We start from the raw sequence: 12146 nt of genomic DNA, 5'->3' as shown, positions 1-12146 counted from the left end.
CTTGAAGTGGCTGTGGATAATTTAAAAACATTCAAATAAACCACACAGTTCTATGGCTAGAAAATGAAAAATATAAAACTATTTTTTATAATACAAACTACAAAATGTATCACATTTATAAAATGGAGGCGTGGTTTTTAAAACTTGAGAAACACCAACCTGATACTAAAGAGATTTCAATTTCCAAGTATACCTCAAGCTCTGTAGATGCCACTTCTCTTCAAAAGAGACCCTGTGGTCATAGGGTCCAGAGAGAGAGCATCCCTGGAACAGCCACAGGAATATTCTTATCCTGGCTGAATCCTCCCCCTGACTGGCTGCTACTTGGCAAACTGACAAGTGTTTTACATTCAAAAGGTCAAACTCTGAGTGAATCTGCCCAGAGCCTCTGGTGAAAGGGGCCTTGCCACTCACGCCTGGATGCCCAGGCCTGGCGTCTGTCCCCTCCCCTTGCCATTCTGACAGCTGTGGAAGTAGGGACCCAGGCTCCTAGCTTAGGCTGTCAGCGCAGTGATGGCAACCCTTCTGTTGAAGGTCAAACTCTAATTCTCACTCCAGGGAGCCTTCCTTCTCTCTTTCTCTCTTTCAGCCTGTCCATCTTAATAATTGTTTGTATTTTTCTGCTGCTTTATAGTCTTCAAAACATTTTCCCTTTCACACTCTCATTTGATCCTCTGCAATAGGAGGATGGTGTCAGAACAATCACGAATTTCCCTTTTGTAAGAACAAACAGACAGACTAGGCAATTGAGTGTTGGGAGAACATATAATGCAGCAGTTAAGAACAAAGGCTCCAGGGTTAGATTCCTGCCAGTTACGTACCAGGTAACCTCAGGCAAACTATATAATCTCTCTCGGTTTCCCTATATATGAGGTAGAGATATTAATTTTTTCTATTTCATAAGGTTTTTGCAAGAGCAAAGCATAATAAGATAAGAGTGTCTGACATATAGCAACAGCACAATAAACCATCAGGATATTTTTATTATTTGTATTGCTTCTGTCGTTATCACACAGCTAATTAATAGCAAGGCAAGGACTAGAATGCATATCCATGGGTCCAAAAGCTGGGCTATGTGCATCTACCTTTCAGTAAAGAGAGTGAGGGTTCTGGTTGAACTGCTCTCCCAATTTAAGAACCAAGTTATCCCATGAAATCGTCTAGAGGATGTGAGTGCACACCCAGTCTCTCAGTCTTGTCCAACTCTTGTGACCCCATTGGACTAGAGACCATCAGGCTCCTCTGTCCATGGAATTCTCCAGGCAAGAATACTGGAATGGGTTGCCATTTCCTCCTCCAGAGGATCGTCTTGACCCAGGGATTGAACTCACATCTCTTGAGTCTCCTACATTGTAGGTGGATTTTTTACCACTGAGCCATCGGGAAGCCCAGTCTAGACGACACATTTTCTTTAAAAAAAAAACAAAAAACCTTTTCTTACAGCTTCCTAAAACTTCAGAGAAGAGCCTGAGGGCCCTGAAATCTTGTAGTTACCTCAAAAAAATAGGTGTTAAAAAACTGGGTTAGTCCTTAGAATACTGTTAGCCTTTCCCTCCACAGCCTATTATTTTAATCTAGAAAAGTCAGTATTCCCAGGAAAATCAGTTCTAATGACAAAGTTCTTCCTTTTAACTGGAGTTTCAAATCCTTCCCCAACCAACCTTTCAACAAATTTGTCCAAAAATCACCAAATTTTAATTGTTTGAGTTCTTTTTCCCCCTTCATTCCTGGGTAATTATCAATGAATATATTAGTGAGCAGGGAAAGGTTAAAAAATCAGCAACAGGAAGAAGAAGGTGAAAACTTAAGAGTCCACGTGACCTAGTAACCCAGCTACCATCACCAGAAAAATCCACAGTTGACTTTGTTCACCATAAAGACGGTTAGAAATGTGTAGTTATAGGATGCCAAAACAAACAGATGAAGTTTAGAAGTAGAAAATAATTAAATGTCAAATGAAACAGTGATAAAAAATCAAATGGAAGAGAAAATGAAAAGAAGAGTCAAAATTTCCAGGAAATACATTAAACCATAGCTTTGAAAGACAAAGGAAAGGGAGAGAGAGAGAGAAATAACACAGAAATCTACCTTCATTGCACTGTGTCTGACCAAAGGATGGTATAATGAATCTCCCACTACCATTAAATTAAACACAAATTGCTTTTGTTTCTAATTAACATCAGCCTGAGCCAAACATGATATGTGAAGGTCTTCCTTTTTAATGCCTGTGCCATGTCACAGAAATATTAGAACCAGAATGAAAGATTATGGATGCTTTCCAATAACTTCCTCTAAAATATAGGCCAAACCTTATAGAAGGTATATGTGAGAGTCATTTGAATTCCAAATGCATTTACAAGGACTAGCTCTATTACAGTGCATAGCAAATGAATTCATAATGAGGCGATATTCCAGACCAATTGTTTTCAAATTATGCTTTAGATTATCTTCATTTCTCTTTTGAAAATACGCCTTGTTATTTTTTAGCATGGCATAAGAAATCCTTGACTTTTCTGGTATCAAGTGGCATCTCCAGTTTCTAGGTTGCTCTTTTTTATTCCTTTACACACCAGTTAGCGATATCAGACTTAGACCCTTGTCATTCTGAGCAAACTCTTACCATACTTCAAAGCCGAGTCCAAATTTCACCTGCTCTGTGAAACCTTTGCCAGTACTCCCAGGTGAAGTGAGAAATCCCTCTGGGGTGTCCCACCACCTTATGTCTATGCAGCTTTTGTTCTACAGGTAGCCTTCAGAAAGAATCTTTCAGTGTCTGAACTCACCAGGTTATAAGTATAGCCTCAGTGCCTGAATAGATGGATTGTATTAACAATCAAGTAACAGAAATCTATAGGAGCTAGCATCAATTTAAAAGGGTAGGGAGATGGGGTCCATATTATAAGCATACATCGGAAGCTCATGGAATCCAAGCCAACACTCAGGGAGAGACTGATTTAGGAAATGGAAAGCCATCTGGAATCCAAAGGTCACTCTTTCCCACATTCCATCACCCATCCACCCCTACATCTGCTTTGCTCTTTAATCACTAAGACTGACTTTTCTGTTATCAGCCTATACAACAAAAGAGCAGAGTGGTGGTGAAGGGACTCAGTTCCACCACAGATTTTGTATCTATAGGGCAAGAGTTCAGCCATGCAAAAAGAATCCCTTGTTGTGTCTCCTTTTGTCCCAATTACAAATACCAGGGGAGGAATCAAATTGCCCGACTTGAATCAAATGTCTAAATGACCCAATTTGCTAAGTTTAGACAGTCAGAGCTATGGTTCAAATTCAGCTAGGGGGAACACAGAAGAGCAAGCAAAAGAGAAGGAAGAATCATTGTGAGTGAAGCAGAGAGCCCAAAAGGTGACTCCACAGACATTCTGTTGACTAAAATGGAGGGAGGAAAAGAAGGAAGAAGGGAGGGGAGGTGGGGGGATAAACCCAAATACAGGTGGAGGGCTTCCTGATGGTGGTAAGACTCAAACCAGAAGATTAGGAACTGTCTTACTGGGGATGCTCATGAAATCCAGTGGTAGTGACATCATCAACGTACATATATATGTGATGAGTATCTGCAGGTAAGTAGCCACTGATATAGAGGTTTACCTTCAAGAACATGTATGTCAATCAATAGCAGGATTTTGACTAGGGAAAATAAAAAATAAGCAGAATTCACTGAAGAACCCCAAACCAAAAAACCATGTATCTGTCAGTGCCACACACTTCAAACAACCTAAATGTCTGCATGTTCAGTAAGAATTAAAACTTCTAGGAGCAGAAGAGAAACCCACATCTACTCACACACAAGTGTAAATGTGTGCTTGCACCAGACAATTAACTGCCCTTTGAACATCACACAATCAACAACATTAAAGCCCTGGTATATGGTCAAAGTTTCCCAAAATGTGGTTCACATTGGAATCTTAGCCAAGCGATCTACATATTTAACAAGTTCCTGAGAAGCTTCTCATGCACAGCACCCTTGTGAACTAGTGGGGTAAGCAGCCTCTAACATGATCCCCAGAAATCTCTAAGCTATACCTTTTTGTAGGCTCTTTCCACACTGTACCAGGTATGGTCTGTATGACCAAGAGCATATAGTAGAAGTGACAGTACACCACTATCAATATTAGGTTATAAAAGATCGCAGTTCCTGCCTTGAGATTTTTCTCTTTCAAGTTGGCCCCCTCTCTTTCTCACTCTGCTTCTCCCTGTCCTTCTCCCTTTCCCTCTCCTGATCTCTATCTTTCCTTAGATCACTCATACTGCAGGAACCTGTATGATGAGCAGCCCTATGGAGAGAACTTTAAGGCGAGAAACTGAAGCCTCCTGCCAGCCACCACAGGAGTGAGTTTAGAAGTGGATACTCCAGCTCCTTCAGAAACTGCAACTTGACTGCAACATCATAAGAGGCTCTGAAATCAAACCACTCAGCTCAGCCATCCCTAGATCCCCGACCCTCAGAAACCGTGAGATGATAAATGTCCATTGTTTTATTTATTTATTTATTTATGGCCTCACTGCAAGGCTTATTGGATCTTAGATCCCCAAACAGGGGTTGAACCTGGGCCACAGCAGTCAAAGCACCAAGTCCTCACCACTGGACCACCAAGGATTTCCCCGGGTTCATTGATTTGACCTGCCATGTTTTGAGATAATTTGTTACATAGCAATAAATTACACATAGCTAGTTTACAAAGACTGCCCCTTCCTATCCCTGATAACTGCTTCTCATATCAAGAGGTAGAGTTTATTTCTCCTCCATTTAAATCTGTCTGGCCCTGTGATGGGCTTGAGTAATAGGAGGCTGCAGAAGTGACACTCTGCAACTTCTGAGCCCACTTCTTAAGGGAACTAGCAACTTCCACTTCCTACTGCTTGGAACCCAGATATATGCTATAAGCAGCCAAAGCCACAAGGAAAGGGTATATGGAGGAGGAGTGAGGTTCTGTTTGGCATCCCCAGCCGAGCTCCCAGCCAACACTGACTGTGCACCAGGTAAATAAGCCATCTTGGACCTCCCACTCAGTTGAGCCCTCCAGATGACTGCAGCTTCTCCCAATACCATGTGAAGCAAAACTTACCCAGTCAACCCAAAAGATCAGGAAAAATAATAAATGATGGTTATTATTCTAAGTCACTAACTTTAGGGGTTGCTTTTATGTAGCAAGAGATAATCAACTCCCTGTCTTAGACTAATGGATTTATTCATTAATGACTGGATTTGGAGCATCAGTCTATAAGTGAGGTATAAATACCTGTGCAAAGAACCTTTCTGGGCAAAGAACTCATGCATTTAAGATAGTCCTGCACCTTGCATCTCCTGGGGATCCACCATAGTGCTGGGCATCTACTAGCAGCTCATCTACTAGTCTACAGGCTTTTTGACATTGGCTCCCCCAATTTCATTCCTGCTTCTAAAAACATTACGAAGAATTAACATTTCCTGAGCTCTAATAGTTGATAGGCACTGCTCTAAGTATTTTACTTCTCTTAATTTATTAAAGTATCATAGCAACACTAAAAGCTGTGTCCAGTTGTTATGCATAGCTCCATATAGGGAAAGTGGGTGAGAAATGTAAAGGACTTACCCAAGCTCACCCATAGCATAGTTAATGGAGCCTGGACAGTCCAACTTCACATCCACACTCTTAACCTATGAGGTAGATGCTGCTATTACCTTCATTTTAAAGACAAGGAGATTAAACCAGTCAGTCCTAAAGGAATATTCATTGGAAGGACTGTTGCTAAAGCTGAGCCTCCAATACTTTGGCCACCTGATGTGAAGAGCTGACTCATTGGAAAAGGCCTTGAAGCTGGGAAAGATTGAGGGCAGGAAGAGAAGGGGATGACAGAGGATGAGATGGTTAGATGGCATCACCAACTCAATGGACATGAATTTGAACAAATTCTGGAAGGTGGTGAAGGACAGAGAAGCCTGGTGTGCTGCAGTTCATGGGGTCACAAAGAGTCAGACATGACTTAACAACTGAACAGCAACAACAACAAAGACAAGGAATCTGAGGCTTAGGAAATTCCTGGCACAAAGTTCACACCGTTAATAAAGAAAAGAGCAACAGGGAAAACTTTCTCTAACACCAATGTTCTTAAATAAAATTCTCCTCTGCATCCCACATTTGGAGAATGTGCAGATTTTAGCAGGATCTGGTCCAGTCATGTATTCTAAACTCTTCTAGGCTCTACTCTATCAGATATTTTAAGAAGAAGGGTCAGGGACTCCCCTGGTGACTCAGTGGATAAGAATTCACCTGGTAATGCAGGGTACAGAGGTTCAGTCCCTGGTCCAGGAAAATTGCACATGCCTGGGAGCAACTAAGCCCATGTGCCACAATTACCAAGCCTGTGCTTTAGAGACCTCAAGTTGTAACTACTGAGCCTGCATGTTCCAACTGCTGAAGCCCATGTACCTAGAGCCTGTGCGTCGCAGCAGGAGAAGCCACCGCAATGAGAAGCCCTAGCACTGCAACTAGAGTAGCCCCCTCTCGCCACAACTAGAGAAAGCCTGAGTACAGCAATGAAGACCCAGCTCAGCCAAATATAAATAAATAAATAAATAAAAATTTAAAAATTATGTGTGGTTTTAAAATAAAAAGAAGGGTCAGTGAATCATGCATCCATGATGTAAACTCAGCAGCTCCTTAATCTCTGTCTCCCTTTTTGGAGCAGATCGTCATAACTTAGAAATATTTCTTGAGTCCTTTAAATACTCTGCAGACAGCTGGCCTATTTTCAGGAACTCAGAAGACACACACCTTATTTAGAAGTTCAGAGGGAGGGGAGGAGTCAGCAAATTCACAGATCTGAAAAAGACAGGGATTTCCTCTGTAACTCCTCTCATTCTGAAAACCCTTTTGCTCTCACCCTGTTTTAACTGTGAAGCTCAGCTACATTCAGGAAAAGTAATTTTTCTCCTCCATGCCCTACAAACAGTGAAGAAACAAAAGAAAGCAACATATCCTATATACTATTTCATTTTATTCTCTTGCGTTTATTTTTAATAGCAAAAGGTATTTCACATGTGTAGCACGATGATTTATTGAGAATTTACTGTAGAATAATAATCTACTGAGACATTTCTCTGTGTCTATTTCTTCTTATCTATCAAGAAGGAATAAATTGTATTTACTCCTTCCCAGAAGGCCTTTCTTCCAAGGCCAAAAGGGAAAGCTGTCTGAAAGGGATGGGGGTGGGAGGATCTTAATTACAACCCAAATCATCTCTGTCAGTTCTGAAGGCCTTACCCAGAGTCAGGAGAGACTTTTTCTAGTAGGGCTTCCCTGATAGCTCAGTTGGTAAAGAATCTGCCTGCAATGCAGAAGACTCCAGTTCGATGCTTGAGTCAGGAAGATCCGCTGGAGAAGGGATAGGCTACCCACTCCAGTATTGTTGGGCTTCCCTTGTGTCTCAGCTGGTAAAGAATCCGCCTGCAATGCAAGAGATCTGGATTTGAACACTGGGTTGGGAAGATCCCCTGGAAAAGGGAAAGGCTACCTACTCCAGTATTCTGGCCTGGAGAATTCCATGGACTGTATTGTCCATGGGGTCGCAAAGAATCGGACACAACTGAGCAACTTCCACTTTAACTGTAAACACTCAGCCAGTTGGCCAATGGGGATTGGGGTAAAGCATTCTCAGTTCATTTCAGTCACTCAGACATGCCCAACTCTTTGCAATGCCATGGACTGCAGGATACCAAGCTTCCCTGTCCATCACCAACTCCCGGGGCCTACTCAAACTCATGTCAATCTCGTCAGTGATGCCATCCAACCATCTCATCCTCTGTTGTTCCCTTCTCCTCCCACCTTCAATCTTTCGCAGCATCAGGGTCTTTTCCAATGAGTCAGTTCTTCCCATCAGGTGGCCAAATTATTGGAGTTTCAGCTTCAGCATCAGTTCTCCAATGAATAATTAGGACTGATTTCTTTTAGTATGGACTCGTTGGATCTCCTTGCAGTCCAAGGGACTCTCAAGAGTCTTCTTCAACACCACAGTTCAAAAGCATCAATTCTGGTGCTCAGCTTTCTTTATAGTTCAACTCTCACATCCATACATGACCACTGGAAAAACCATAGCTTGGACTAAGTGGACTTTTGTTGGCAAAGTAATGTCTCTGCTTTTGAATATGCTGTCTAGGTTGGTCATAACTTTTCTTCCAAGCAGCAAGCGTCTTTAATTTCATGGCTACAGTCACTATCTGCAGTGATTTTGGAGCCCCAGTCTGTTACTGTTTCCATTGTTTTCCTATCTATTTGCCATGAGGTGATGGGAGCAGATGCCATGAGGTGATGGGAGCAGATGCCATGATCTTAGTTTTCTGAATGCTGAGTTTTAAGCCAATTTTTTCACTCTCCTTTTTCACTTTCATCAAGAGGCTCTTTAGTACCTCTTCGCTTTTTGCCATAAGTGTGGTGTTATCTGCATATCTGAGGTTATTGATACTTCTCCCAGCAATCTTTTTTCTTTTTAATTTATTTTTTTATTTAAGGATAGTTGCTTTACAGAATTTTGTTGTTTTCTGTCAAACCTCAACATGAATCAGCCATGCTGCTGCTGCTGCTAAGTCGCTTCAGTCGTGTCTGACTCTGTGCGACCCCATAGACGGCAGCCCACCAGGCTCCCCCATCCCTGGGATTCTCCAGGCAAGAATACTGGAGTGGGTTGCCATTTCCTTCTCCAGTGCGTGAAAGGGAAAAGTGAAAGTGAAGTTGCTCAGTCGTGTCCAACTTCTAGCGACCCAATGGACTGCAGCCTACCAGGGTCCTCTGTCCTTGGGATTTTCCAGGCAAGAGTACTGGAGTGGGGTGCCATTGCCTTCTCCGTGAATCAGCCATAGGTATACATATATCCCCTCCCTTTTGAACCTTCCTCCCATCTCCCTCCCCATCCCACTCCTCTAGGTTGATACAGAGCACCTGTTTGAGTTTCCTGAGCTATACAGCAAATTCCCATTGGCTATCTATTTTACATATGGTAACATAAGTTTCCATGTTATTATTTCCACACATTTCGCCCTCTCCTCCCCTCTCCCCATGTCCAAAAGTCTATTCTCTATATGTTTCTCCATTGCTGCCCTGTAAACAAGTTCTTCAGTACCATTCTTCTAGATTCTGTATATATGTGTTCAGTTCAGTTCAGTCGCTCAGTCGTGTCTGACTCTTTGTGATCCCATGAACTGCAGCACGCCAGGCCTCCCTGTCCATCACCAACTCCCTGAGTCTACCCAAACCCATGTCCATCGAGCCGGTGATGCCATCCAGCCATCTCATCCTCTGTCGTCCCCTTCTCCTCCTGCCCTCAATCCTTCCCAGCATCAGGGTCTTTTTCAATGAGTCAGCTCTTCACATCAGGTGGCCAAAGTATTGGAGTTTTAGCTTCAACATCAGTCCTTCCAATGAACACCCAGGACTGATCTCCTTTAGGATGGACTGGTTGGGTTAGAATATGATATTTATCTTTCCTTTCCTCACTCACTTCATCCTGTATAATAGGTTCTAGGTTCATCCACTGCATCAGAATGGACTCAAAGGCATTCCTTTTTATGGCTGAGTAATATTCCATTGTGTATATGTACCACTACTTCTTTATCCATTCATCTGTCAATGGATATCTAGTTTGCTTCCATGTTCTAGCTATTGTAAATAGTGCTGCAAAGAACAATGGGATACATGTTTCTCTTTCAATTTTGGTTTCCTCAGGGTATATGCCTAGGAGTGGGATTGCTGGGTCATATGGTGGTTTTATTCCTAGTTTTTTAAGGAATCTCCATACAGTCTTCCATTGTGGCTGTATCAATTTACATTCTCACCGACAGTGCAAGAACTTTCCCTTTTCTCCACACCCTCTTCAACATTTATTGTTTGTAGACTTTTTGATGAGGGCCATTCTGACTGGTGTGAGGTGATATCTCATTGTAGTTTTGATTTGCATTTCTCTAATAATGGTGGCTGCAGCCATGAAATTAAAATATGCTTACTCCTTGGAAGGAAATTTATGACCAACCTAGACAGCATATTAAAAAGCAGAGACATTACTTTGCCAACAAACATCCATCTAGTCAAAGCTATGGTTTTTCCAATAGTCCTGTATGGATGTGAGAGTTGGACTATAAAGAAAGCTGAGCACTGAAGAATTGATGCTTTTGAACTGTGGTGTTGAAGAAGACTCTTGAGAGTCCCTTGGACTGCAAGGAGATCCAACGAGTCCATTCTAAAGGAGATCAGTCCTGATTATTCATTGGAAGAACTGATGCTGAAGCTGAAACTCCAATATTGTGGAGTTTGATGTGAAGAACTGATTCTTTTGAAAAGACCCTGATGCTGAAAAATGTTGAAGGCAGGAGGAGAAGGGACGACAGAGGATGAGATGGTTGGATGGCATCACCTACTCAATGGACATGAGTTTGGGTAAACTCCGGGAGTTGGTGATGGACAGGGAGGCCTGGTGTGCTGCCGTCCATGGGGCTGCAAAGAGTCGAACACGACTGAGTGACTGAACTGATCTGAATAATGAGTGGTATTGAGCATCTTTTCATATGTTTGTTAGCCATCTGTATGTCTTCTTTGGAGAAATGTCTCTTCAGGTCTTTTTCCCACTTTTGAATTGGATTGTTTATTTTTCTGGCATTGAGTTGTATGAGCTGCTTGTATATTTTGGAAATTAATCGTTTGTCAGTTGTTTCATTTGCTATTATTTTCTCCCATTTTGAGGGTTGTCTTTTCATCTTGCCTATAGTTTCCTTTGCTGTGAAAAAGCTTTTAAGTTTAATCAGGTCCCACTTGTTTTCTTTTGTTTTTATTTCCATTACTCTAGAAGGTGGGTCAATCTTTGATTTATGTCATCAAGTGTTCTGCCTATGTTTTCCTCTAAGAGTTTTATAGTTTCTGGTCTTACATTTAGGTCTTTAATCCATTTTGAATTTATCTTTGTGTATGTGTTAGGAAGTGCTCTAACTTCATTCTTTTACATGTAGCTGTCCAGTCTTCCCAGCACCATTTATTGAAGAGGCTGTCTTTGTCCCATTGTATATTCTTGCCTCCTTGGTCAAAAATAAGGTACCCATATGTGCATGGCTTTATTTCTGGGCTTTTTATCTTGTTCCATTGGTCTATATTTCTGTTTTTGTGCTAGTAGCATACTGTCTTGATGACTGTAACTTTGTAGTATAATCTGAAGTCATAAACGTTGATTTCTCCAGCTCCATTCTTCTTTCTCAAGACTGCTTTGTCTATTCAGGGTCTTTGGTGTTTCCATACGAATTGTGAAATTTTTTGTTCTTGTTCTGTGAAAAATGCCATTGGTAATTTGATAGGGATTGCATTGAATTTCTAGATTGTGTTTGGTAGTATATTCATTTTCACAATATCGATTCTTCCTACCCAGGAACATGGAATATCTCTCTGTTTATGTCACCTTTCATTTCTTTCATTAGTGTCTTATAATTTTCTGTGTACAGTTCTTTTGTCTCTTTAGGTAAGTTTATTCCTAGATACTTAATTATTTTTGTTGCAATGGTGAATGGGATTGATTCTTTAATTGCTCTTTCTGATTTTTCATTGTTAGTATATAGAAATGCAAGTGATTTCTGTGCATTGATTTTGTATCCTGCCACTTTGCTAAATTCACTGATTAGCTCTAGAAATTTTCTGATACTATCTTTAGGATTTTCTATGTGCAGTATCATATAATCTGCAAACAGTGAGAGCCTTACTTCTTCTTTTCTGATCTGGATTCCTTTTATTTCTTTTTCTTCTCTGATTTCTGTAGCTAGGACTTCCAGAACTATGTTGAATAATAGTGGCAAAAGTGGACACCCTTGTCTTATTCCTGATCTCAGGGGGAATGCTTTCAGTTTTTTACCATTGAGAATGTTTGCTGTAGGCTTATCATATATGGCCTTTACTGTGTTGAGGTAGGTTCCTTCTATGCCCATTTTTTGAAGAGTTTTAATCAAAAATAGGTGCTCAATTTTGTCAAAGGCTTTTTCTGCATCTATTGAGATTATCAAATGTTTTTTATCTTTTAATTTGTTAATATGGTGTATCACATTGATTGATTTGCATATATTGAAGAATCTTTGTATTCCTGGAATAAACCCAACTTGATCATGGTGTATGAGCTTTTTG

At 41.1% G+C, this 12146-nt stretch overlaps 1 protein-coding gene across 7 annotated transcripts in view; it reads right to left on the bottom strand.

The window, feature by feature from the left end:
- The window catches only part of LOC145510122 (uncharacterized), an 838825-nt gene that overhangs the window by 732114 nt on the left and 94565 nt on the right, over positions 1–12146 (bottom strand). For 3 of the 7 annotated variants that reach the window (XR_014056704.1, XR_014056713.1, XR_014056717.1), the window contains exon 1: positions 160–315. The exons of 3 other annotated variants lie outside the window; for them this stretch is intronic. The gene's annotated coding sequence lies outside the window, so the exon portion shown is untranslated. Of the gene's footprint in view, positions 1–159; positions 317–12146 lie in introns of those variants that run through there. One more of the 7 variants, XR_014056705.1, reaches the window with a different exon arrangement.

Source organism: Giraffa tippelskirchi, chromosome 6 (genome assembly GCF_054371585.1).
Source record: "Giraffa tippelskirchi isolate mGirTip1 chromosome 6, T2T-mGirTip1v1.2.pri, whole genome shotgun sequence".
In the NCBI taxonomy this organism is placed as follows: domain Eukaryota; kingdom Metazoa; phylum Chordata; class Mammalia; order Artiodactyla; family Giraffidae; genus Giraffa; species Giraffa tippelskirchi.
Note: the sequence above shows the minus strand (reverse complement) of the source record. Positions and strands in the feature narration are given on the sequence as shown.